A 27,198-nucleotide genomic window follows, 5' to 3' on the forward strand; every position below is an offset into this window, starting at 1 on the left:
ATGCTTCCTAGGACTTTATCTTAAGTGGCTAAATAAGTATATTATGTAACTGGTGCTAAGGTGCTTAAATGTTTTGTTTGGGAATCTTGCAGACAAGAGTATGTGGTATGTTTAGAGAAAAATGGAAAGTAGAGTTGTAATTGATCCAGTTGCAACCATTTGATTATTAATAAATAGTTTAATGATGGATATATTATTTGAGGTGCTCGTGGAGTGAGAGTTTTTATTAAAAATATCTGTATCATACAATATGGCTGGGACTTTGCTTAAAATTTAAGTAAAATATCAGTGTTTCCCATTTCTTCTTTCACTGCTATTCTAAATACAGGTTTGGTGGTTGTAAGGTAGACTGAGTGCAGGAAAGCTTACCTCATTCTAATGGTCACAAAAATATACTAGGGTGTGGTATATGTTAGTTACTAACTCTGTTAGTAACACACACAAGAACAAACACACATACATTCTTCCCCATACACATACACAGAAATTCAAAAAAGGGCAATTCACTTTTCTGTGACAGCTCCAGAACATTTTACCTAAAAAGTACTTTCAACAATTTCCCCATTAAAGGGTAGCATTGAAAAGCCTTCTATGCCCTTGACATCCTTTGGCCGATAGCGATCCCAGTTGTTCAGCGGCTGCGGCACTCCACGTGGCTCAGATCGCTTTCAACCCAGCAAGAACCAACCGGTGACAGCGAGTCAGTCAAGCCCCCCGTCTCCTGGCATCCCGCCCTCCACAGATGGGTCAAGACGGTGCCTTTCCATTGGGCAGCTTCCACTCGTTTCCCATTGGCCAAGTCCGAGTGGGACCCGAAAACAAGCACTGCCCGTTCGTGTCCCAAATCATACATTTGCGAAGATTTTCGGCACCGAGATTCTGCCATCCACCCACCCTGGAACGGGATAGGAACTAAAGCCAAGCAGAACCAAACGAGTTCGATACACATCGCCCATCTTGGTCAACCGGTTTCTCCCGGAATTGAAGAGGAGGGCGAAGGGGCCGGACTTTCCAAACAACTGGATACGGAGAAAGGACGCGTGATGCTTCGGCTGCTCCTGTCCCCGCCTTAATCGCCGCCATAGTCCTGGTCTTGCGGCAGCGCACACTAAATGGACTGGCCCCAGAGGTATACACCACGGCGTGCGCCGGCCTTGTCACCCTCCCACAAACAACCTGCGGTGCTTATCCCAGTAGATTGAAGCCCATTCAGAACTGCTTTCAAGATGGCTGCTTTTAGGTCCGGGTGGAGGGAAGCGTGATTGCAATGCTAGAGGCTGTGGCCTCTTATAGAGGTAAAACTGGTTTTGTTAGTTTCCTAGCATAGGGGATTCGGGTTCAAAACGTTGCGGCGTCGGAAGAGGGATGCTGTTAATCTGTCAGTCGACGTGGAACAAGAGGGTCCTCAGCTAGGCTTCCTTATCGCCCCATAGCGTGATGTCTGGGGCGGGGTGGGGGGAAAACGTGAACTTGCGTAAGTGTCCCCATGCACCCTCGTGTACGCGGCCTAAGGTGTATCTTTTTGTCTACAGGGGCGATTGGCAATTTGGTCATCTCAAATGAGAGGGGGAGGCGGGGTTTGTGTGGTTACCTCCCCTGTCCAAGGGCAAGCAGTTCTGCAAGTGCTGGAGAAGGTGGCAAGATTTGAGGGTTTGTTTGTTCATTCAACTTTATGGCGGCCTTAACCCTTCGGCTCCAACGGTTCACGAGAACCTTTCCCACACATCTCCCGCTTTCGCCCGCACGTACACTTAGCAAAGAGGCCCGTGAGGGAGGCATTCACATGGTGAACGAGGGATTTGCCCACCAATCCAAAGCAACGCGCTCCAACAGCAGAGAGGTGGCAAAAAGGACCCTCTTCTCTGCCTTCCGTGCTTGGGGTGGGAAACGGTAGCCAGACGGATCATAACGTTCCTACACAGTGGGGCACGCACTCCGAGGTCAGCAGCGTTTTAGGAGCAGGGACAGAAACACGAAGCGGTAGGCAACGGGCACGCTTGGCTAGAAATAAACAGATCCCAGGCTGCTGCTACCGCCCCTTGCCTCCACCCAAGCCGCCCTTCCCAAGCTGCGCCAAGGGGAACCGGGTTTGCCTTCAAGAACCCACTGTGTGGATCTCTTTTACGTTACCTGGCTTCGTCTCTCTTTCTCTAGCTTGGGCTGGGTTGGCTCTAACCTTGCCGCTGGCGCGCCGGTTCCTGCTCCCTGTCACTGGGTGAATGGGATTATTTATTTATTTCCCGTGACGTGATCCGCAGCGGGAGGGGGTAGAGGCGTCGGCAGGCGGCTGAGGGGCCTTTTGTGCAGCCGGTCTGAGGCTGCCTTCAACCGGAGAGCGAGGAGGAGGAGCGGGAAGCAACTCGCGGTCACCCGACCTGTCCTCGCCTGCTTTTGTTATTGCGGCTGCTGTTGCTCCCGCTGCGAAGGATTGGTGTCAAGGGCAGTCAGGAACCCGAGTAGCATCCCCCGCCTAGGCGAAGTAGGGCGGAGGTTGCCTGCAGAGGGAGGCGGAGGCGCCTGCTATTGAGCTCCAGTCTAAGCCGGCAGCTCTCTCTTCTCTTGGGCGGCCAACGAAAAAGTGGAAAACACGACGGAGTCTTACCGGATGCGGCGAAGGAATTGCGAAGGACTGTAACCTAATTGCGCTAATACAGTCCGAGGTGCCTCTTTGCCACCTTTTCCTTTATTAGGAGGGTGAAGCTGCTGCAAAGGCAGAGGAGTCACCTGTCCCGTCGTTACAGCGAGAGCCTCCGCTCGCTTTTGCGCTCGATCGGTCTACTTCGGAGCAAAGACACCCTACTTTGCTCGCATATCCGCCTTTTCCTCCGATGGCGTGGTTGGGCCCTGAGATCCAGGAGAGCCGTTCCCCGCATCTCCCTGCTGAGAGTCAGGATAAATTATTAGAGTGCTTTTCACTTGTTCAACTGCATCTTAGGTTATAAAGCTAAGTAAAATTCACGAGCCGCTCTTCGCGGCGAACGGAGGGTACCGGTTTCACTTGAGAGGCAGCAAGAGGGCAGACTTCTTGCCAAACTTATGTTAAAACTGCAACTGTAAATTCTTTGGACTCTTTCCCCTGATTTATATCAATGTTTTGGGCTAAATCCTGCTTTATCGAAGGCTGGAAGAGTGATTCCTCTTCCAAGTGACTCGGGAGAGTTTCTTGCGCCTCCGATAGGGTTTGGATTCTGGAGGGGAGAAAAGAAACAAGCTGCTGCCAATACTCCTAAATTATAAAGGGCTATTTCAGATTGGTAGAGGGAAAATTAAAAATATCTTTTTAGAGAATGCTTTGTAGAAAATATTTCTACAGTTCTGCCATCATTTCTGGTTCCCAATCCCTCCAAAGCTGTTTTAAACTGATCAGCTGTTGCCTTTATTGCCAACAATCCTAGGATGCAGCCAGATTGCATTTTTGGTTTATTTTGTGCAGCATTTTTTATAGATTGGGGTACAAAAATGCTATTCATTTTTTCCAACTGCATCCAAGGTTATAAAGGAATGTAAAATGTTTTACAGTGCCTGTCCCCCAATCCACCTCCTTATTTCACTTTGAATTTATTTGTCTGGCAATCTGCACCAGTTTCTGGGAGCTGGAAGAGTCAATCCAGCTCTGCTCTTTGAAAGACCTTTTAGCATGTCTGCAGCCAAACTTCCAAAAGACAAGAATTTCCAGAAATGAAAAAAGTGCTTCTGTGTAAGTTCCCCAGAAGGGCAGCATATCAAGCAATTAAACTACCCCCCCCCCATTGGTTTCAAGTAGAAAGCATCTGAACCAAAAAGAAATTGGTTCAGCTGCTGAAGGATGGATGTGGGAGTAATCCTAATGTGTTACATTTGCTCACAGGAAAAAAAAACAGGCTTGCCTCTTTACTATCTTTACTTTGTGTCACATTTATTCTCCCCCATCCACTTTAGAATTCTCACACATTAAAAACAATTGATTTAAATTTTCTTCTATTTGCATTGAGATCTAAATATTACAAGACATTTTTAGATAGATTAACCTCACTGACTATGTAAAGGTTATTCCGGGCATGTTTTACTATTAGCTACATCTGATATAAAAGAAACTCTGTATCCTATAAGTTTTGTTTATTGTTTTAATTCCTATTTAGGAAATACACTTGTCAGATGGGATTTTCACAGAGCCATTGCTACACTGATAGAATTAAATTGAGGTCTTTATTTAGACTAAGATTTAACACTGCCAAATGACTTGGCAAATTTTTATTCTTGCTAGTCCTCAAACGTGGGATCTCAATCTCTTAAGGGATGGGGCTTCTGAATATCAATAGACAAATTCCACACTTTCTACTCAAGTATATTAAAATTGCTATGTTGCGGCTTCTGAATAATAGCGTCAAGGTGGGAATGGATAACTGAAAGTATTCAAGGGTTCCTTTTACCCCTAGTTCAGGGGTGTCAAACTTGTGGCCCATTGGCCAGATGCGTCACGCACTGGCCATGCCCACTCCAGGTTTAGCGAAGGGGGGAGAGTCACGATACGTCATGTGATGACATGACAATGAGAGTTTGACATCCCTGCCCTAGTTCCTTGCAAAAAAAATTCCTCCGGGGAGGGGGGATCTTAATCTCTGCAAGGTCTGAAAGAAGGGGAAAAAACCACTTCTGTAATAAGAGAATAAAGTTGAGATTAATTACCCCATTAGTCCCAGTGAACCTATCCCAAGCCAATTTAGTCTAGTGGTTAAGGATTGGGCTAAGGAAGTAGGAGGTTGTGAGTTCAAGTTCTGCCTTGACCATGAAAGCTAACTTGATGACCATACGCTAGTCCCTCTCTCTCAGCCCAGCCCACCTCGCAGGTTGTTTGTTGTGAGGAAAATAGGAGAAGGAAGATAGGTTGGATATGTTTCTTCCTTGAGTTTTTTGTAAAAATAATAAAGGCATGATACATATAAAATAACTAAAAATCGTTCCCATGGGCCCTTAGGGGTTTCTGGAATCAGGTCTGAAAAAACCAAACATAACAGATGATGATTGCATTTATAAGTTATGTCAGCCTCTGCTTTGCTGCTGCTTCGGCTGCCATGAAACGGGGAGGGAGGGCATGGTATTTGGGAGGGGTTACTCATTGTGCTGGAGGAAGGTTCTGGAGTTCAGCTGCCTGTCGGACTACGCATGCGTAGGAGATTCCCGCCAGGACTAACGGCACCAACATTCCATCTTCGTGATGCCTTTTGAAGTTATCTCACACCTGACACTTGGGAGAATTATGATTGGACTGTAACTGTGATGCCAAGGGGTGGGGAATGGGCTAGTCTATATATCAATCGCTTTCGCGCCTAAATAATCAGACTTCGCTTCGCTATGCCTTTAATCATTTATAATTAGTAAAAGTACACTTGATTTCTACTCATGGAGTCTCGTGGTCTTCTTTCCTAATTATCTAATGGAGAGGATCTATACTTCATTTTTATATTTATATAAACACTAAAGCTATTAAAGATATCAAAACAAAATGTAACATATGCAGGTAGTCCTTTACTTATGACCCCATTGGGACCAGAATTTCAGTTGCTAAGCAAGGCAGTGAGTCATACCCAATTTTACATCCTTTTTGACATACTTTTTAAGCAACTCATAGCAGCTAAGTGAATTATGAGGTCATTAAGAGAATCTGGCTTCTACCGTTGACCTTGCTTGTCAGAGGCCAGCTGGAAAGGTCCCAAATGGCCATCACTACAACCATCATAAATACATGCTAGTTGCTAAGAGCCTGAATTTTATCACATGACTGTGGGGATGTTGTAATGGTCATAAGTATGAGGACTAGTCATAAGTCACTTTTTTCAATGCCATTGTAACTTTGACCAGTCGCTAAACGAATGATTGTACATTTAGAACTACCTGTACATAAAAAAGTTTTATATTCTAAATCAAAATTAAAAGCAAAACAATATGTTAATGAAGACACATCCAAGTCAAAGGTATCTAAAAGGTTGAATCATGGCAACTGGACCAAAATTTGTTAAAGTAAGATGTTTTGCTTCCCATCCAGGGAGCTTCATCAGTCAAATAAAAATAAAATAAAAATATTGTTAGGCAGAGTATCAGAAAATTGCTGGAATCGACCGTTGACTTACCTGAACGGTCCTTCTATGTGTGCTGCGAGGGGAATCCAAGCATGGGTTAACTTTGTCCATTAGCCTAGAGACTGAGTTATGTAAATTGGTGACCACGCCTCCTCTGACTGGATGGGTCAGCTTTGTACGAAGTCAGCCGTTTAATGATGTATAACAATAACAATAACAAGTGATGGCTGTAGCCCAACAGTATACAAACATGTCAGAACACAAGTCACAACTAGGTAAAGTCAGTCAGTCAAGTCACAAGTCAGTGAAAAGTCAATGAAGTCAAAGTCACGACAACCCTGGCCAGCCGAAGCTGCAGGTGGGTTTGGATTCCCCTCGCAGCACACATAGAAGGACCGTTCAGGCAAGTCAATGGTCATTCTCCTGTGTGCTGCTTGGGGAATCCAAGCATGGGACATGCCAAAGCAATTAAGATCCAGGGCGGGAGCTAGGCTGGCCAGGGTTCCCCGCAGGGGGGAGCACCTGTTGCAACACACGCCACCCAAAGGAGGCCTCAGCCGAGGCATAGACGTCAACTTTGTAATGTCTGATTAATTGCGATGGCGTAGACCAAGTAGCTGCCCTGCAGATTTCTTCCACTGAGGCTTGCATGGCCCAGGCTGCCGTGGTGGCCACACTCCTGGTAGAGTGAGGAGTGATGCGCCTGGGTACTTGTCGAGATTGGCTGTCATAAGCAAGAGCAATGCACGTCTTCAACCATCGACCTATCGTATGGGAAGAAACCTTCTGTCCCATGGATAATGGCCGAAAGGACACAAAAAGCGCTTCCGACCGCCTGAAGGACGCCGTGCGTTTCACGTAGTGACGAAGAATCCTACGAACATCCAGGTGATGCCACTGGCACTCCTGTGGATGAGAAGGGTTGAGGCAAAAGTCTGGAAGGACGAGTTCCTGAGCCCTGTGGAACAACGTGTTAATTTTTGGTAGAAAGGCTGGGTCCAAATGGAGAACGACTCTGTTGAGATGGAATATACAGAGGTCCACCCGAACTGACAGTGCCGCCAATTTGGAAACACGCCTGGCTGATGTGATAGCCACCAAGAACACGGTCTTAAGAGTTAGTAGTCGAAGACTGATAGAAGTAATGGAGAGCTCATAAGCACCCTGAGTACCAAAGTCAAATCCCATGTAGGGTAGCGGTGCATGGTCAGAGGCCGGATGTTGGCCGCCCCTTTCAGGAAAGCCTTGACTTGCGAATGCTGGGACAAGGAGCGTCCCTGACCTCCCCCAATCACCGTGGCAAGGGCCGTGACCTGCCTGCGAAGCGTGTTGGGCGCCAAACCTTTGCTGAGTCTTGATTGCAGAAAGTCCAATACCCGGGGCACTGAATCTTGGAGAGGGTCTGCCCCATTCTGTCGGCACCACCTGCAGAAGGCCTGCCAGGTAGCCTCATAAATTCGAGTGGTGGAGGGATGACGGGCTGCTTGAATTGTGTCAATGACCGCGCTGGAATAATGAAGGTCAGTCAGAATAATCCGCTCACATGCCACACGGCTAATTGTAGCAACTGGGGGTTCAGATGTATGAGGGCCCCTTGGTTGAGCCAGATCTGATCATCTGGAATCCTCCACGGGCGCGAGATCGACAGGTGCACCAGGTCGGCATATCAGGTTCGTCGGGACCACATCGGAGCTACCAAGAGAACCTCCGCTCGCTCCGACAGGATCTTCTGGATGACCGCCGGAATCACTGGTAGAGGCGGAAAGGCGTAGAGAAGGCCGGCCGGCCACGGGCTGCGCAAGGCGTCCACTCCCTCCGCCCCAGGAGTCACGTATCTGGAGTAAAACCGGGGCAGTTGCGCATTGTGGGGCTGCGCGAACAAGTCCACCGCTGGATGGTCGAACCATTGGGAGAGCTGCTGGAAGAGGTTGGGGTGGAGCTGCCACTCCGCATGATCCACTGTGGCTCTGCTCAGCCAATCCGCCTGGACGTTGGAGTCGCCCGAAATGTGTTCCGCCCGGAGGGACAACAGTCTGGATTCCGCCCAATGATGCAATTTCTCTGCCTCCAGCATGAGGGCCCTGGAATGCGTGCCCCCCTGGCGATTGACATGCGCCTTGGAGGCCACATTGTTGGTTAAGATCAGAACGTGTTTGTGAGTCACAATGTCCTGAAATTCTCTCAGAGCTAGTCGGATGGCCCGTAACTCTAGCCAATTGATGCTGTTGGACAGCTCCCGGTCCGACCAACGACCCTGCGCCACCCGATCTAGGGCATGGCTGCCCCATCCGAATAGGGTGGCATCCGTCGTAACCTGGACGCGTTCCGGCTCCTTGAATGGGCACCCCTTGAGGATTTTGGAAGACGCCCACCACCGAAGTGATCTGAGGGGCTTGGGCGGAAGACGGACCTTGAGTTGAGAATGACTGGTATGGGCCCTTTGATAGGGAAGCAGAAACCATTGGAGAGGTCGTGCGTGAAACCTGGCCCAGGGGACGATGTTGATGCAAGATATCATCTTCCCTAACAGTTAAGAGAGAAGGGCCAAGGGCACCAGCCACAGCGTGGATACCTGAGTTGCCAGCCGCTGGATGCTCTGCCACCTTTCCAGGGACAGGAAGACTTTGCAGGTGGCAGAATTGATGATGGTCCCTAAGTGAAGCAACGATGTAGTTGGCTGCAGATGACTCTTGGGGAGGTTCAAGACGAAGCCGTGCCTCCGCAGGGAGTCCATTGTTACTTGCAAATCCCACAGGGCCTGATCTTGAGACGACGACAGGACCAAAATGTCGTCTAAGTAACAATTCACTCTCACCGGAACAGAGCGAAGCGAGGCCGTCACCACTGCCAGGAGCTTGGTAAAGGTGCGGGGGGCCGACGAGAGACCAAAAGGCAAGGCCCGGTATTGGAAATGACGGCCCGTGAAGTAGAAGCGAAGAAACCTCCGATGCGCCGGATGGATGGGCACATGGAGATATGCCTCTTTGATGTCGACTGATGTCATCATGTCACCCTGGCGGATGGATGCCAGGATGTTCTTTAAAGACTGCATCTTGAACTTCTGATACTTGATGTACCAATTGAGTCTTTTCTGGTCTAGAATGGCCCGCCATCCCCCTGAGTTTTTGGGCACCAGAAACAGGATGGAGTAAAACCCTAGGCCTTCCTGCCCCTTGGGAACCTGTTCTATGGCGTTGATGGAGATGAGATGATGTATTTCGGCTTCCATGAGACGCTGCTTCACTGAGCACCTGGGGACGGGGCACCTGATGAACCGTCTTGGGGGAATGGAGAGAAACTCTAGGGTGAGGCCCAGCCACACCACCTGCAGGGCCCAGGCGTCGGACGTGGTCTCTGCCCACTGATGAGCGAAGGCCAGAAGACGTCCACCCACCTGCTCCTCCCCTTGGGAGTCACCGGTACCTCCGAAAGGACCGGTTCCCAGACCCATGAAAGGACCTCCTGTTGTGGGATTGCGCCTGATGCTGTTGGCGCCCCCTATCTCTGGCCCCCGCATGGTCCTGGCCGTGGTCCTGTGGCTGGTGAAAACCCCTGTTATAGTGGGGAACAAAGGGAGCTGCAGAGTATCCCGAATAGCCTCCCCGAAAGGACTGCTGCCTGTTATATGGCTGCTGCCTCCTGGTATTGCGCCCCCCCGGAGGAGAGGAGAACCTTGCGTTTGTCCCTGGTCTCTATAAGCATGGGGTCAAGCACAGAACCAAATAAGGCACCACCCTTGAAAGGGGTGGACGCCAGGTGCCATTTAGACTTAACATCAGCCTGCCAATGGCGGAGCTACAGCAGGCGACGTGACGCCACATTGGACACCACAGCGCGAGAAGCAAACTTGGCGGCATTAAGAGTGGCATCCGCCGAGAACTCTAGTGCGGCCATAATCTTGGTGACATCTTGATGAAGACGTACCTCATCAGGAGTCAGTCTCTCCTGTAACTGTTTGAGCCAAAGCACAGAAGTTCTATTAAAGAACGATGCCGCAGTAGCAGCACGCAAGGCCCAGGCCGCAGCCTGATGGGTCTTACGAATGACTGTCTCGGCCTTTCAATCCTCGGCCTTCAGACCCTCAGAAATCTCTGACGGAATCAGTGCAGGGGAAGCTAGGGCGGCTACTGGTTGATCCACAGTCGGAAACTGCAGAATGTTCTCTAAGTCAGGAGTGGAAGTGTATAATTTCCTGTCTCCATTGCTGGGCGGAGCAACCGCAGTAGGTTGATCCCACTGTTTTTGAATGAGGTCCATGAATAACTTTGGGGAAAGGATCACTTCCTGTAGTGAAACCGGTTCAGCAAATAGGCACTCAGTAGTATCCAGGCCTACTGCAGAGCTGTCTTTGGGAGCCATCTCTCCCAAATGAGTAGTAGCCTTAACTTTATATAATAAGGACTTAAATAGGGTAGGTTTAAACAGGCCAGAGGAATTAGGCTGATCAAAAATCAGACCCTCATCAGAGAAATCAGATTCAGATTCAGATTCAGATTTAATTTATTTGTATGCCGCCCTTCTCCGGGAGGGACTCAGGGCGGCAAACAACTCAAAAGGGAAAAGGGGATACAAACACAATACATATAATTAAAATACACAAGAGTCATACAGCCATACAAGTCGAGGGGGAGGGGAACTCATCAACCCCAGGCCTGCTGGCACAGCCACGTTTTGACGGCTTTCTGGAAGGCCTGGAGAGGGGTGAGGGTCCGAATCTCCGCGGGGAGTTCATTCCAAAGGGCCGGAGCTGCAACAGAGAAGGCCCTCCCCCGGGTAGTAGCCAGATGGCATTGGCTGGTAGACGGAACCCGGAGGAGGCCGACCCTGTGCGATCTAATGGGTCTGTGGGAGGTAATTGGCAGAAGGCGGTCTCTCAAGTACCCAGGTCCAATACCATGAAGGGCTTTATAAGTTACGACTAGCACTTTGAAGCGTATCCGGAGACCGATCGGTAACCAGTGCAGCTCGCGGAGGATAGGTGTAACGTGGGTGTACCGAGGTGCACCCACAATCGCTCGCGCGGCTGCATTCTGGACGAGTTGTAGTCTCCGAATACTCTTCAAAGGCTGCCCCATGTAGAGCGCATTGCAGTAGTCCAGTCTTGAGGTCACGAGGGCATGAGTGACTGTCGCGAGTGCCTCCCGGTTCAGGTAGGGGCGCAACTGGTGCACCAGGCGAACCTGGGCAAATGCCCCCTGGTCACAGCCGACAGGTGATGTTCTAAGGTCAGCTGTGGGTCCAGGAGGACTCCCAAGTTGCGCGCCCTGTCTGAGGGGCGTAAATTTTCACCCCCCAGCCTGAGTGATGGAATACTGGCCAAATTCTTGGGAGGGAAACACCACAGCCACTCGGTCTTGTCTGCATTGAGTACAAGCTTGTTAACTCCCATCCAGACCCTGACAGCCTCCAGGCACTGGCACATCATGTCAACCACTTCACTGAGTTGGCACAGGGCGGACAGATACAACTGAGTATCATCCACATATTGATGGTATTTTATCCCGTGCCGTCGAATGATCTCACCCAGTGGCTTCATGTAGATATTGAACAGAAGGGGGGATAGGACCGAACCCTGTGGGACCCCATATTTCAGGGGCCTAGGGGTCGACCTCTCTCCCCCAACTAACACTGACTGTGACCTGTCCGAGAGGTAGGAGGAGAACCACCAAAAAACGGTGCCGCCCACTCCCACCTCTCATAACCGTCGCAGAAGGATACCATGGTCAATGGTATCAAAGGCCGCTGAGAGGTCAAGGAGCACTAGGATGGAGGAATAACCTCCATCCCTGGCTCTCCAGAGATCATCGGTCAGTGTGACCAAAGCGGTTTCCGTGCTGTAGCCAGGCCTGAATCCCAACTGAAAGGCGTCCAGATAATCGGTTTCCTCCAAGGACCGTCGGAGTTGAGAGGCTACCACTTTCTCAACAACCTTCCCAATGAAAGGGAGGTTGGAGACTGGCCGGTAGTTGTTCAAACTAGCTGGGTCCAACGATGGCTTCTTCAAGAGGGGTCTCACCACCGCTATCTTCAGTGCTGGTGGGAAGAAGCCCTCCCGAAGAGAAGCATTCACCATCGCCTGGATCCAGCTCCATGTCACCTCCTTGCTGTTCGTGACCAGCCAGGAGGGACACGGGTCCAGTACACAAGTGGAAGTACTCACCGCTCCGATGGCCTTGTCCACTTCATCAGGAGCAACAGGTTGAAAGTCAGTCCAGAGATGTTGTTCAAGACCTTCCCCCGGTACCCCGGCTGGCTCTGCGCAATTGGAGTCCAGGTCCATCCGAAGCCGAGCAACTTTGTCCGCGAGGAACTGGACATATTCCTCTGCTCTACCTTGCAAGGGGTTATCCGCAACCCTCGTATTTAGGAGGGAGCGGGTCACCCTAAACAAGGCAGCAGGGCGTGACTCAGCGGACGCTATCAGAGCGGCAATGTGATTGTTCTTAGCTGTCCGTATTGCCGATAGATATGCTCCGATGCAGGTTTTCAAAAGTGCTTGGTCTGACTCGGATTTACTGGTCCTCCAGCGGCGCTCTAGGCATCTCTTTTGGCGCTTCATCTCCCAGAGGTCCTCAGTAAACCAAGGGGCCCTCCTGGATCCACTGCCGCGGATCGGCCATAAAGGCGCAATCCGGTGGAGAGCCTCAGACGCTACCGAGTTCCAAGTAGCAACTAAGGTCTCCACCGGACTGTGGGCGAGAGTATCAAGCATAACGCCAAGCGCCGTCTGGAAACCCTGAGGATCCATAAGATGCCTGGGGTGGAACCACCTAATTGGTTCCTCCTCCCTACAGCGGGGGATTGGTCTCCGAAAGTCAAGCCTCAGTAGGTAGTGGTCTGACCATGACAGGGGCAAGATCTCACTACCCCTCAAACCAAGATCACAACTCCACTGCTCCGAGAGAAATACGAGGTCGAGTGTGTGACCCGCTGAGTGAGTCGGACCCTGGATTACTTGGGTCAAGCCCATGGCTGTCATGGAAGCCATGAACTCCTGTGCTCCATCAGAGTGTTCACCGAGCGAAGGCAAGTTGAAGTCCCCCAGTATCATAAGTCTGGGGAACTCAACTGCTAGCTCGGCTACTGACTCGAGGAGCAAGGGGAGGGCTGTTGTCACGCTGTTGGGAGGCAGGTACGTCAACAACAAGCCCATTTGACCTGCAAGGTCCATCTTCACCAGCAAGGACTCACACCCGACAAGCTCTGGAGCAGGGATCCTACGAGGAACTAAAGACTGTCGGATAACAATGGCCACTCCTCCGCCCCTTCCCTGGGATCGCGGTTGATGGAGCACCTGAACACCCTCTGGGCACATTTCTATGAGGGGGACTCCTCCCTCCGGGCCCAGCCAGGTTTCAGCAATACATGCCAGATCTGCCCCCTCGTCTATAATTAGGTCCTGGATGAGGGGAGCTTTATGAACCACAGATCTGGCATTTAGCAACAGCAACCTGAGACCAGGGTCCTGACTACTCACGCCATCTGGCCTTGGAGTGGAACTCACAGGGCCGGAAGGGGGGATCCCTCGAATATAGGGAACCCTCCTTCCCCGGTAATGGCTTGCCCTGAAGTTCCCACCATATCTGCCCCTCCCCATTATGACCCCTATGTTCCGGCCCACTCCCGCCTCTGTGGTCCCTTCACCCACTCCCCCAGCTGCCGGATTCATCGGCAGGCCCTTCGATGCACAAAACCGAGGGCCGGAACCAGGCCCGGGGCCCCCTAGCACTTCTGCCAAAGCACTCAGTGCAGGAGGTCCCAGCTAAACTCCCGGCCCGCCAGACAAACCCATACATACAGCCAATCACTCCCCCACAATACAAGTTAAAACAGAAACAGCAATATAATAATAAAAGTGGGACATTCAATCAGTTACAGTCATACCATGCACTCCCCATAGATATAAAATATAAAACTTGAATAAAATTTACCAATATATAAAAATTAAGATTATGATTATGAGCCTGCGCAGTCCAGCCAATTGAATAGTCCAAGGAGGCCGGGGGATAGCGTCCAAGCCTCCCGAAGAACAGATATCCAAGTCCAAAGATAGTGGGGCATAGAATAGTAGTTCCAGAGCAAAACCAGGCAGGCCTGAAAGTCAAGTGGGCTGCGGGTAATAAAAAGTAACGGCGAAAGTTGTAGGGCCAGCCACAGGAGACGGCGGCCAGCAGCACCCCCTCTCATCAGGGGCAAAGAATACCCGGGAGCCAGGGATAACCCCACAGTAAAAGGGGGGGGGAAACCCCACTCCCGGCTGTACCGTGACACTACCCATGGAAGCAGCCCATCGGTAGGCCATCAGGCTAGCGACCCCACCCCCTCCCTCACCCTAATCCTAACCTTATCCTAACTATTTTTTTAAACTAACCCACCCTAAAGTCTAACCTAACCCTACCCTGTCCCTAGCCTGACCCTACAACGGCACAAACAGCAGAGGAGGCGTCAGGCAATCCCGGGGGGGTCGGCCCCCCCCAGCAGTCACCGATAGCCGCTTCCACGGCAGCCAGACGGTTTTCAGCCTGCTCTTCCGGGTTCCAACAGGTGTCTTTGGCCCCGGTGGTCGGGGGAGCCACTGCCCGCCTCTCACCACAGGTGGCCCAACAAGGTTCGCAAGATGATAAAGCCCACAAACTCCACCGCATCCAGAAACAATAGCGTTATCAAACGACCACAACGTTCTCAAGTGGCCTCAATAGTTCTAGCAGTTCTCAGCAGCTCACACAGAAGGCTCACACAGAAGGCTTAGTTCTCAGCAGCTCACATGGAAAGGCTTCAGCGCTCCTAACGGCCATGGCGCTCTCAGGTAGCCACGATGGTTGTAGCAGTCAAAGGAGAGAAATCAACAGAGGGGACCCTCTCCCAGCAGCTGGGCTATAATGATCTTTCAGGCGCCACTCACATCAATCGCGACGCTCCCAGCTGGTCTTAGAGTCCCAGTGAACAAATGGCACCTCTGGCAGATCTCCCAGTCAGCTGAGCGTTTTCACCGTCTTTGGCATCTTTAACGCCTTCAAACACAACAGTTCGAAAGCAATATCACCTCACACGCCCCAAGCACCCCGAGCACTCTCCACCTTAAGCTCCAAGCGCTCTCCACCTTAAAAAGCAGGGAACATTGCTTCTCTTCGTCCGTGCGAGGGGGGGGGGAAGAAGACGCCCAACAAGCCGAGGTCGTTCACAAACATCTGAGAAACGCTGAAAACCGGAGCGCTGATGTCCATTCCAGAGCCCTTGACCAAGCCTCCAGGTAACGCTTAACAAATTCATTTACCATCCCAAGCTCAGCTCAAGCTCCTCTCTTAGCCCCCTCACTGTTTTAAGTCTGGCAAACAGTGGGGGAGTTCAATTCGGAACAGTTTGAAGCTCTTCTCAGCCGGAGCGAAAAGCTCAGGCAGCCATCTTCCCAGCGCAGGCGTAGTAAAAATCTCTATCTATCAACTCCCCTTCCTCGACCAAGGCCGAATGCTCACTATAGTTTGAAGGGAGAGGGGAAGAAGAAGGCCCTGCTGGCAAATCTGGAAGATCTACTGGAGGAACCTGAAGAGAAGGCCCACCTAGGGTGCTGGCCACTATTGGGGCTTGAGTCCTACGGAGTAATTCCTCATCCATCCCCCTTGAAATAGCTGCAGAGATCATCTGGTAGAGATCTGGAGAAAGACCCTGATCATGGTCCTCAATAGGCCTCAGGCCTGCAGCAGTGGGGGCAAAGGTAGCAGAAGGCCCAGCACGTGGCAGAGCATAGGCCGAGAGTGCGTGCGCCTCAGGAATGACTGGGGGAAGTTCGATCCCCAACCCCGCCTCCGGAATAACAGACAAAGGGCAATCAGGGGACCAGGCCTGACTCCCTGCTGGCTGAGGAACTGAGGCTGGGGAAACACGTTGAGGCAATAGTGCTGGGGGGGGAGTTCTACCCTCCCCAGAGGACTTAGTTGCTGCCTTAGACTTGTCTTTCTTTTTATGGGCCTTATCCGGAGCCCCGGATGTCTCCCTGGGCCTCTGACTGGTGGTCCTAGAGGCGGTTCTGCCAGGCCTGGAGCTAACCCCCACTTGGGTAGAATGCTGGCTATCTGCCAAAGGCTCTACTGTACCTCCTGAGGTGGATTGGTCAGCCATTGTAAGAATAGAGGTGAAAAGACTCAAAGGGCACACAAGCACAGGCTTTACTATACGATTGAGCACAGGCCGCGTGGTCAGCAGGAGCTGCAAAGAACATTCCTCCCACTCGAACAATCAGGGCGAAGTGAGGGAAATGGGCAGCCGATGAGTCAGCAGACTTTCAGGCATCGAGAGCAGCAATGCTCGTAACTAGGTTGCCTACTGCACATGCGCCGAAAATGGCCCCAAAATGGCGACCGCAACCTCGGGCACCAAATTCAAATTGCCGATTCAGCCAGCAAGCTGCTCTGAGGCTCCTGCAACGTGGAGCGCTTAGGCGGCGGCGGCGTTCTCCCAGCGCGAGCGGCAATGAAGGGACAAGGCGGACCGCGCCGTGAACGGCGGGAAAGAGCCCCCCTCAGCAATCTCCGACTAAGCCATGCCGCGAATGGTGGGCGTTTCCCGGGCTCCGATGCGGCGGAGAAGCGCAAGGCACGATCAACGGGCTGGGGGCAATAAGCCCCACACGGCTGTAAGACACCAAGCACAAACGCCTCAGGCACTAGCCACAAAGCCCCATTCCAACGGCTCCCGGAGCCAGGCACTAAGCCTCCGATGCAATTATGCAGTGACAGTAAAAGTCTTTTTCGGAGGAACAAGACACAAAGGACTGGGCAGGCAGCGAGCTGCCTCCTCTCCCTTAGAAGGCAAATAAGTCAAAAGGCAGAACAAACCCTTGAAGAATCCAAGCAGAAAAATCCTAAATTTGTCTCATTAGTCTGGAGAAAATTGGAATACGTCTCTTCTGGCTGGACTGAGTTAAAAACCTGACCTATGCAGTCAGAGGAGGCGTAGTCACCAATTTACATAACTCAGTCTCTAGGCTAATGGACAAAGTTACCCATGCTTGGATTCCCCAAGCAGCACACAGGAGAAGTACTGTACCAACTATTGCCACACCAACTTCAGGGGTTTCTCCCCCCAAATTTATTGCAATGTGTCAATGAAGACTTAATCATCCAGGCCAAAGGTATGTAAAAGATTGAATCAGGGCAACTGGACCAAAATTTGTTAAACTTTTGGGGAGAAACCACTGAAGTTGGTGTTGCAAGAGATGGCACATTCCAAGGATCCTCTGCCTAAGTACTTTTTTTATTTTATTTTAACTGATGAAGCTTCCTGGATGGGAAGCAAAATGTCTCTGTTTAACAAATTTTGGTCTAGTTGCCATGCTTCAACTTTCAAGAAAAGCAAGACAAATAAAACCAGTTGAATAGTTACACTACTGGTAGAAGTAATTATATTTCTGGTTGTGAAAAAGTGTAAGTTTATGTTTATGTATATGTTTTTCTGTAATTTTCTGTGCCAGGCATCTGTGCCTCAAGAGTCCATTTAAAATGTACATTTTGGCCCATATGGCAAATTACTATTTCATTTCCTAAGTTAGCTTAACAATTGATCCTTTTAATACTTGCATGAAGAATGCAGAATTATCTTTTATACGATTATATAGTAAGTATATATTTTGTACATAAATATTATTACCCATAGTTGGTTTTGAATGTAATCTTTTTATGCTGACCAACTTGGGTTAATTCTGTACTAGTTTGTCATGCACACAATAAATCAATTGATAAATCAGGAATTAGGAATCTAAATCATTGAAATCTTTATGGAACCCTTCTGTGCAAACTGATACATTATGTTTGTATAATTTGGGGCAAGAAAACTTTTCAGATTTTCTGGATGTCTGCATATCTTTTCTGCTAAATTCATTTGGGTCCTACTAAGATATAGAGATTTATCAACAAATCACTCACTGTTTAATGCCTTTTTCATTTCTTTCGTAACTGAGTCATCCAATATGAGATATGCCAGTGTGAAATAATAATCTCTTTGGCTTAGTCAATTCAATTATGTGAACATTTTATTAAATTAGTAATTCTATCCTATGAAAATCTCACATATATTAAATTTCTTCATCATGGTGAAGTTCTTACTGCATTGATTTGAAATAAATTATATACACTGATAATAAAAACATTATGGAGATCTCTGTAAAAAAGCATTGATGCTCATCAGTCTTGAAAATATGTCAGCTTCAGAACATTCCCTTTGTCAGGACAAACTTGGTTAAATTGTCCTCAAATCAAAACTAAAAAAAATCTAACTACTTGGAATCTTCCAAGATGTTTGCTGTTGCTCTGAGACCATTCTGATGAACATTTTGCTCAAAAATTTAATATTTCAGTGGTAGTTGGCAAAAATCTTCTGAATCTAGGCATAACCTCTTCAGCAAATTCACTGTGTCTTTTAGCAAGTCCTCTTATCCAGTCTATCTCACAGGGTTGTTACACAGTTAAAATGAAAGATCTTTCTGTAAGCTGCCTTGAGCTCATGTCAGGAGTATCTAGCAAAAGGGAATTGTCTTAGCATGAAAACAGAAATGCCACTGACTTTCTGCAGTGCTTAGGAATAAAGCCTGGGATATGAGACAAGAAAGGCTAAGACTTTTATATGTAAGGGGAAGAAAGCATAAGGAGAGAACATGCAAGATTTAAAGTAGGACTGGATATATAAATTCTGTATCAAATTCTGCCTACCGAGAGCCTGTTAACTGTCTTTTACAGCTATAGTTCTAGATCACAAGAAACATTTCATTCCTACCCATATTTGTCCAAGTCTATGGGCAGTTATAGCTAGCTTGTGCTAATGTTAGGAAGCTGACCATAGCTGGAGGAAAAGCAACATACACATCTGATAAACAATAATGCAAAGAGGTGTTCCCCAAACCCCGCCTACCCCTTCAAATAACTCAAACCAAAAATGGACAAGAATCAAGAGAGCATGTAATAGGATGAACAAGCTGTATCTACACCTACAACTATATATAAAATTTAAAAGTGTACTGGATACTTTACACATATTTTGTCAAAAGCAATGTTCAAGACAGCATAAAGGAAAATAATTCTATCTTCACAAGTTTTTTGTATAGTCTTCACTGCCATGCAATAGAGTACATGCATTAATAGGATTTCATAATCAGGTGTTTGGAAAATTTTACATCCTCCTCCTGATCTGTTTATGTCCTGCAGTTTCACAAAAAGTAGGAAGAAGTTTAAATCCTGAAAGTTAATTTGCAAGAAATTATGGCAGTGGCCAGTTCTGTTTGTCCATTTAACAAAAATTTTCACAGAATCATCTGCTCTGGCTTCCAAAAATTTCTCAGAGCATTCAAGAATCTACTAGATCACATAAACATGACCTGACAGCAGGCTAAATAATGGATGCCCAACATCCATAGATAAGGAACAGCACAATGACCAAAGTTTACCATCCATCTTATCATGATAGGAGAAACTACAACCTGTCCAATATTCAGATTCTTTTTATCTTACTCAAGGAGAAAATTGAGCCTACAGCCTGCCATGTGGATTTTCCTGATGACAGTCTAAGACTCTTACAGAGCTTTAAAATTCTGTGCTGACTTTTTAAAGGTAGCTTCTGGAATACTTTCCTAATTCAAATAGTACATTTGAAACTATTTCAGGAGACCATGACAATCAAAGAGGCCTATATATCACTAGAATCCCTCCATCCAGTTGGTTGACACCCCTCTGGAAAAAGGCCTACCCAGTTCTGAGGAGCAAGCTACAATTTTTCTTGAGGTATGAAAGAGAAGATGTCTGATTATTTGCCAGCTGATGAATATGCCCTAAGAATAGTCACCATATGACAACTGGCTGACTCTGAGAGGCCTGGAATTTATTTATTTAAACTTTGTATGGGCATCCATCTTACATAGATGGGTCAAAATATAAAGACAACAATGGTATCTCTACAAAATAAAAGCAAACCATAATGCAATAGCCAAGGAAATATAACAAGCATACAATCCAACTACATCTTTACTGGAATCAACTTACACATTTAAAGTAGGCTGATGTAGGTAGTAAAAAGATAATGAACTTCAAGCACCTATGTGACTATGAACCTAAGGAATTTAACTTCTAGGAGGACTTAGTGTAAAATGTATGAAGATCCTTCAACTAAGAGAAGGAGTTTCCAAGGGTAGGTGTCAGTGTTCCAAATATCATCAAAAATTAAATCAGAGTCCAAGGCAAAGCATTGCTCTAAGTTCCAATTTATTAAGAGAGACATGTTGGCACATCTGTGGAAAGCCCGAATATGAAAGCTTCCTGGGTTTTCCACCCAGTTGAAAGTTCATGATCTTGCCCCCACACCCACAAGTCCATCGCATGGTCCAATCTTCCATTCCACGCTGGCATCTCTACCCATCCACTTCTGGTCAGGCTCAGAGGTATAGAGAACAAAAGATGACCTTGGTTTCTAGGAGGATTTTTTATTTTGACAACACACTCTACTCCTTACTATTCCCCCTTCCAATTCCCCACTAATGAAACAGCATAGCAAAATAATAGAGAGTGTGGCAGGCCAAAGATCCTAAAAGGAACCGGCTGCAGGCCTGACAGGCAGTCTCTCTTCAGAAGAAAAACGCTTCCTGAAAAAAGAATAACATAGGCGTTAATGTAACAGAATTAACCACCTTGCCCCCCCAAGGGACCCTTTGGCTTCTCGGGAAACTTCTCATGGAATTGTTTTACTAACTTATCCGCCTTTAGGTCCCAGCTTTTCACCCAAGTAGCTTCGGACAAAGGGTACCCCTTCCAATGCACTAATACTGTAAGCAACCCCTTTCCAGCCTGGAGTCTAAGATTCTTTTCACCTCATAATGTCTCCTCTTCTATTGTTACAGGAGGAGGGGGAGCTTGGGTGGACGGTCTTATGCTGGACCCAATTACTGGTTTCAACAAGCTACAATGAAATACTGAGTAAATCTTCCCTAGAATTCTGGGTAGACTGAGTTGAACTGTAACTGGGTTAATTATCTTCACTATTGGGAATGGACCTAGAAATTTGGGTCCAATTTCTTACTAGGAATTCTTAATCTTATGTATTTGGTAGATACAAAAACTAGTCCCACACATGAAAGGGGAGTTGGAGCGAGCAGTGTTTATCAGCTTGCATTTTGTAGACTTCTGCCACATCTGCTAGAGCTTTCTTTGTATTTTCCCATCCTTTCATTTCATTTCATTTCATTTATTGAATTTCTAGGCCGCCCAATCCCGAAGGACTCCGGGCGGCTTACAGAAATGAAAAATTATTAAAAAGAATTAAAACAATGAGACACAACAAAGTTAAGAAAAACATACACCCAATCAGAGAGGGGCCGGACCTCAATCAAGAGATCAACGGCCCCAGGCCTGCCGGAAAAGCCAGGTTTTAATAGCTTTGCGGAAGGCCATGAGAGTAGGGAGGGCCCAGATCTCTGGGGGCAGCTCATTCCATAGGCCCGGAGCGGCAACAGAGAAGGCCCTACTCCTAGGTGTCGCCAGCTGGCATTGTCCCACTGAAGGCACCCGGAGAAGGCCCATCCTATGGGATTTTATTGGTCTAAGGGAGGTATGTGGCAGAAGACAGTCTCGCAGGTATCCAGGTCCTAAGCTATGTAGGGCTTTAAAGGTGATAACCAGCACCTTGAATCGTGCTCGGAGACCAATGGGAAGCCAGTGCAGCTCACGGAGGATAGGTGTAGTATGGGTGTACCTTGCTAGACCCAATATCGCTCGTGCGGCTGCATTCTGGACTAATTGTAGTCTCCGAACATTTTTCAGGGGCAGCCCCAAGTAGAGCGCATTACAGTAATTCAGTCTTGAGATGATGAGGGTGTGAGAGACTGTCTGAAGTGCCTCCCGGTCCAAATAGGGCCGCAACTGGTGCACCAGGCGAACCTGAGCAAAGGCCCCCCTGGTCACAGCTGACAGGTGAAGTTCCAAAGTCAGCTGCAGGTCCCGGAGGACCCCCAAGTTGCGGACCCTCTCTGAGGGGAGCAAATTTTCTCCTCCCAGGCTTAAGGACGGACTAAATGGACTGTCCTTAGGGGGCAACATCCACAGCCATTCGGTCTTGTCTGGATTGAACGCGAGTTTGTTCGCTCCCATCCAGACCCTAACAGCTTCCAGGCACTGGTACATCACTTCCACCGCTACACTGAGTTGGCACGGGGCGGACAGATACAACTGAGTGTCTTCCGTGTATTGGTGATATTTAATCCTGTGCCGGCGAATGATCTCACCCAGTGGCTTCATGTAGATGTTAAATAGGAGGGGGGACAGGACCGACCCCTGCGGCACCCCATAATTGAGGGCTCTAGGAGTCGACCTCTGTCCTCCGACCAACACCGACTGCGACCTGTCAGAGAGGTAGGAGGAGAACCACCGTAAAATGGTGCCTCCCACTCCCACCTCCTCCAGCCGTCGCAGAAGGATACCATGGTCGATGGTATTGAAGGCTGCTGAGAGGTCAAGGAGCACAAGGACAGAGAAATGCCCTCTGTCCCTGGCCCGCCAGAGATCATCGGTCAGTGTGACCAAAGCGGTTTCGGTGGAGTAACCAGGCCTGAAACCAGACTGAAAAGGGTCTAGATAATCTGCTTCATCCAAGGTCCGTCGGAGTTGGAGGGCCACCACCTTCTCAACAACCTTCCCTAAAAAAGGGAGGTTGGAGACTGGAAGATACTTTTTAAAAATAGCTGAGTCCAGAGAAGGCTTCTTGAGGAGGGGTCTCACCACCGCCTCCTTCAGAGGTTGTGGAAAAGATCCCTCCCGCAAGGAGGTGTTCGTAATTCTATGGAGCCAGCCTCGTGTTACCTCCCTGCTGGTGGAAACCAGCCAGGAGGGGCACGGATCCAGTAAACAGGTGGAGGCACTCATCGCTCCCATGGCCTTGTCCACTTCATCAGGAGTGACAAGCTGGAATTCATTCCAGAAAGTCTGAACAAGACCCTCCCTCGGCATCTCTTCTGGTTCTGTCCAAACGGAGTCCAGGTCTGTCCGAATCTGAGTGATTTTGTCCGACAGAAACTGAGCTAACTCCTCAGCTCAACCCTGTAAGGCATCCCCCGTTTCCCCCCCTTTCAGGAGGGAACGGGTTATCCTAAACAGGGCGGCTGGGTGAGATTCTGCGGACACAATGAGAGCGGAAAAATGCGCACATTTTGCCACCTGTATCACCACTAAATAAGTCCTAATAAAGGCTCTTAGTAGAGTTCGGTCGGATTCGGAGTTGCTAGCCCTCCAGCATCACTCTAGGCATCTCTTTTGGTGCTTCATCTCCCGAAGTTCCTCAGTGAACCAAGGAGCCCTCCTGGATCCACTGCCGCGGAGAGGCCGCAAAGGTGCAATCCGATCTAGGGCCCCAGTCACCGCTGTATTCCAAGCGGCGACCGGGGACTCTGTCGGATTGTGGGCAAGAGAGTCAGGTATCTCCCCAAGCTCCTTCTGAAATCCCAACGGGTCCATCAGGTGTCTGGGGTGGAACCACTTAATCGGTTCCACTTCCCTGCGGTGGGGGAGTAGCCTCTGAAAATCAAGCCTCAACAGGAAGTGATCCGACCATGACAAGGGTGAGATGTCTACTTCCCTTAGCTCAAGATCACGTCTCCACTGCTCTGAAAGAAACACTAGGTCGAGCGTGTGTCCCGCTCTATGAATCGGACCCTGAATTACTTGGGTCAAGTCCATGGCTGTCATGGAAGCCATGAACTCCTGGGCCCCATCAGAGCATTTGCCTAAGGGCGGCAGGTTAAAGTCCCCCAATACTAACAGTCCGGGGAACTCAATCGCCAACCCGGCTACTGACTCCAGGAGCGCAGGCAGGGCTGTTGTGATGCAGTTAGGAGATAGATACGTCAACAACAAGCCCACTTGAACCCCTAGGTCCAACTTCAAAAGAAGGGACTCACACCCCACAATCTCCAGAGCAGGGCTCCTGCGAGGAGCTAATGATCCTCGGATAATAATTGCCACTCCCCCACCCCTTTCTCTGGTGTCGTGGTTGGTGAAGCACCTGAAACCCTTCCGGGCACATTTCGGAGAGGGGGACTCCTCCCTCATGGCCCAACCAGGTTTCAGTAATACATGCCAAGTCTGCCCCCTCGTCAAGTATTAAGTCCCGGACGAGGGGAGCTTTATGAACCACAGACCTGGCATTTAGCAACAGCAACCTGAGACCAGGGCCCTGGCTTCTCTTACCACCTGGCCCGAGAGTTGAGCTTATAGGGCCGGAACGAGGGATCACTGACGTAGCGAGCCCTCCTTCCCTGGTAATGGCTAGCCCTGTAGCCTCCGTCGTACCTGCCCCTCCCAACATGACCAGGATGCTCCGGCCCACCCCCATCCCAGAAGGCCCCTCCCCCCTCCCATGGCCAACGCTCTTCCCGGCAGGTCACATCTATCACTCATTCTAGGATGAGGGGTAGGCCTGGGCCCCCCTACCACTTCTGCTTATGCACTCAGTGGGGGAGGCACCAGGCCGCACCATCAGTCCTTTCCGATACACTCTCAATCACTATCCCATACACACCCCATACGTTTATATTAAAACATATAAAAATACAATAGTATAATAAAAAGGTAGTTAAAATTAGGTAGGTTCATTCAGCAAGCAGTCACACCATACACACTCCATACACAAGGGAATTGTCATTCATTTGAGACATGGAGGAGGGAGGTTCTCTTGGCAGCTCAGGCATGGGAACAAATTCCATGCCACTGGAAAGAAGTTAATCCAGTGCTACTGTGGATTGCATTGTTGTACGCCACTTCGGTGAAGGGTAGCAAGTCTGACCAGTTGTCTTGCTGATAATCCACGTAACACTGGATGTATTGTTCCACCATCACATTGGCCCTTTCCGCTGCACAGTTAGTGCTGGGATGAAACGCTGAACTGAGTCCTTGTGTGAACCCAATACACATCAGGAACTCTCTCCAGAACTTGGCGGTGAACTGAACTCAGCGGTCTGAAATGATCCTCTTGGGCACCCTGTGCAGGCGCAAAATGTGCTTCACAAACATTTTCGCTAATTTCTATGTGGATGGCAACTCTGAGCAAGTGATTAAATGCGCCTGCTTGGAAACAAATCAATCACTGTCCAGATTACTCTATTCCCACTGCTGTCTGGGGCTCAACGATGAAGTCCATTGTGATCTCTTCCCATGGTTGGCTAGGGCTGGCCACTCATTGTAATAGTCCAGGGGGCTTCCCCGGCTGTATCTTCATCATTGCGCAAGTAGCACAGTTTTTTTATGTAATCTTCCACCTCTGATTTCATCTTTGGCCACCAAAATTGATGCCTGGCGAGGTGGCACGTTTTTAGGAATCCAAAATGGCCTCCTAGTTTCACATCATGGCTTTGCTGTAGAACTTCCAGCCTCAACCCCGCAGGGATGTACAGTTGGACCCCTTCCAGGTTGAGCCACAGTTCATTGTTAGAATGTCCTTGTTATTGTTGAGCCATGGGTCTGCTGGGGGTGCCGATTTTGGCGCTGACGTCAGCTTGTCCTGGCTTCACGTAGTGACCTGGGCCACCTTTTGGAGGGAGAAAGAAATGATGGGTTGCACAACTTCTTCCTTCTTACTGTCATACTGCGGTTTGCTCGACAAAGCATCTGCCAACAAGTTCTTCCCTGCAGGGATGTGTTTAATTTTGAATTTGAACCTTTAGAAGTATTGTGCCCAGCGAACTGGTTTGGGGGATAACTTTCATTGGACTTTGAGAGCTTTGAGGTTTTTATGATCAGTCCAGATATCGAACGGCATATCCCCCCTTTCCAGGAGATGTCTCCACGGGAGCATGCTCCACCTGATCGCAAATGCTTGTTTCTCCGAAATGGCCCACTCCTTTCAGTAGTGGTGAGTTTCTTGGAGATGTAAGTGCACGGGAAGAGATGGCCATCTTTATTCTTTTGCAGTAGCACTGCAGCTATTGCTATATCACTGGCATCCGTCTGGATTATGAATGGTCATTCTGGGTCAGGGTATTGCAGTATAGGCTCTTGGGTAAAGAGCCGTTTTAATTTCTCAAAGGCTTTTTGACAGTCCATTGTCCACTTCAGCCTGAACTACCCACAGAGGAACCCACCATCCATTGTCCACTTCAGGGGTTGGTTTGCTTTTGGCTTCATTGGGGAAGGCCCCATTTTTAAGAGCTCAGTCAATGGGAGGGCAATATCCGCAAAAGTCAGAATGAACTGCCTGTAGAAATTGGCAAATCCAAGGAAGCTTTGTAGTTGTCTGCGAGTACTTGGCGGTTTCCAGTCTAACACAGCTTTCATTTTTCCTGGATCCATTTCTATCCCCTCATTGGAGATGCAATAACCCAAGTAATCTAGTGAGGTCTTGTGGAACTTACACTTCGACAACTTTGCCTATAGCTTGGCGGCTAGAAGTTTTTCCAGGATTTGCCGTACCAGCTTCATGTGTTCCTAGAGGGGGAGTAAGACCTCTTTTGAAGTCTGGACGGATCATAAAAATTTAGAAGTCCTAAAGATCCCAAGGAAACTCTCTCCAAAACAAGTACGATGGGCTCAGTACTTTAAATGGTTTGAATTTATACTCAGATATCTCCCGGAGGGGGATTTCTGGCAGATGCACTATCCAGGAAACCACAATACAATAGTATGAAGCCAAACGTAATCAAACCCATGATACAAGACAATCAACTAGCTGCTGGAGTAACCACCAGATCCCAGGGAAAACAAGACACTCTGGAGGACAATGACACCACCCAAACTTTTAAACAAACTTTAACCACCGATGAATGGTTTTTGAGCCACAAAGCAGCTGCCTGATGAAAGATAACCTAGCTTGGGTGGGAGGGAAGTTGTATGTTCCAGCCAGCCAAAGACTGTACTTAATGGAAAGGTGCCACGACTCCAAACTAGCAGGACACTTTGGTTTTGTAAAAACTTTACATCTAATTAAAAGGCAATTTTAGTGGCCATCACTAAAAAAGGACATAGAGAGCTATGTAGCCAGGTGTCCAATTTGTGTGTCAGCTAAAAGATGCCAAGGCAAAATGCCAGGACTGTTATAGAAGGTAGCCGAGCCCTCAGCACCCTGAAAGGAGATAGCTATGGATTTTATTGTCGAACTACCAGAAAGCACAGGGAATACTGTCATT

General features: G+C 48.8%; 1 protein-coding gene, 1 long non-coding RNA gene and 1 pseudogene across 6 annotated transcripts in view; 1 reads left to right on the forward strand and 2 right to left on the reverse strand.

Annotated features, from left to right (window-relative positions):
* LOC106551403 (monocarboxylate transporter 2-like) overlaps positions 1-2,969 on the reverse strand; it is a 163,926-nt gene extending 160,957 nt beyond the window's left edge. The window contains exon 1 of the mRNA XM_087723536.1: positions 2,131-2,969. The gene's annotated coding sequence lies outside the window, so the exon portion shown is untranslated. The remainder of the gene's footprint in view (positions 1-2,130) is intronic.
* Positions 205-27,198, forward strand: part of LOC106541896 (uncharacterized) — a 91,482-nt gene continuing 64,488 nt past the window's right edge. For all 5 annotated transcript variants that reach the window (XR_015697766.1, XR_015697768.1, XR_015697765.1 and 2 more), the window contains exon 1: positions 205-1,295. This is a non-coding gene — a long non-coding RNA (uncharacterized LOC106541896). The remainder of the gene's footprint in view (positions 1,296-27,198) is intronic.
* On the reverse strand, positions 8,677-14,358 carry LOC148044128 (lamina-associated polypeptide 2-like; annotated as a pseudogene).

Source organism: Thamnophis sirtalis, unplaced genomic scaffold, assembly GCF_051295495.1.
Source record: "Thamnophis sirtalis isolate CommonGarterSnake01/CBP01778 unplaced genomic scaffold, rThaSir2_p1.2 scaffold_9, whole genome shotgun sequence".
Taxonomy (NCBI): domain Eukaryota; kingdom Metazoa; phylum Chordata; class Lepidosauria; order Squamata; family Natricidae; genus Thamnophis; species Thamnophis sirtalis.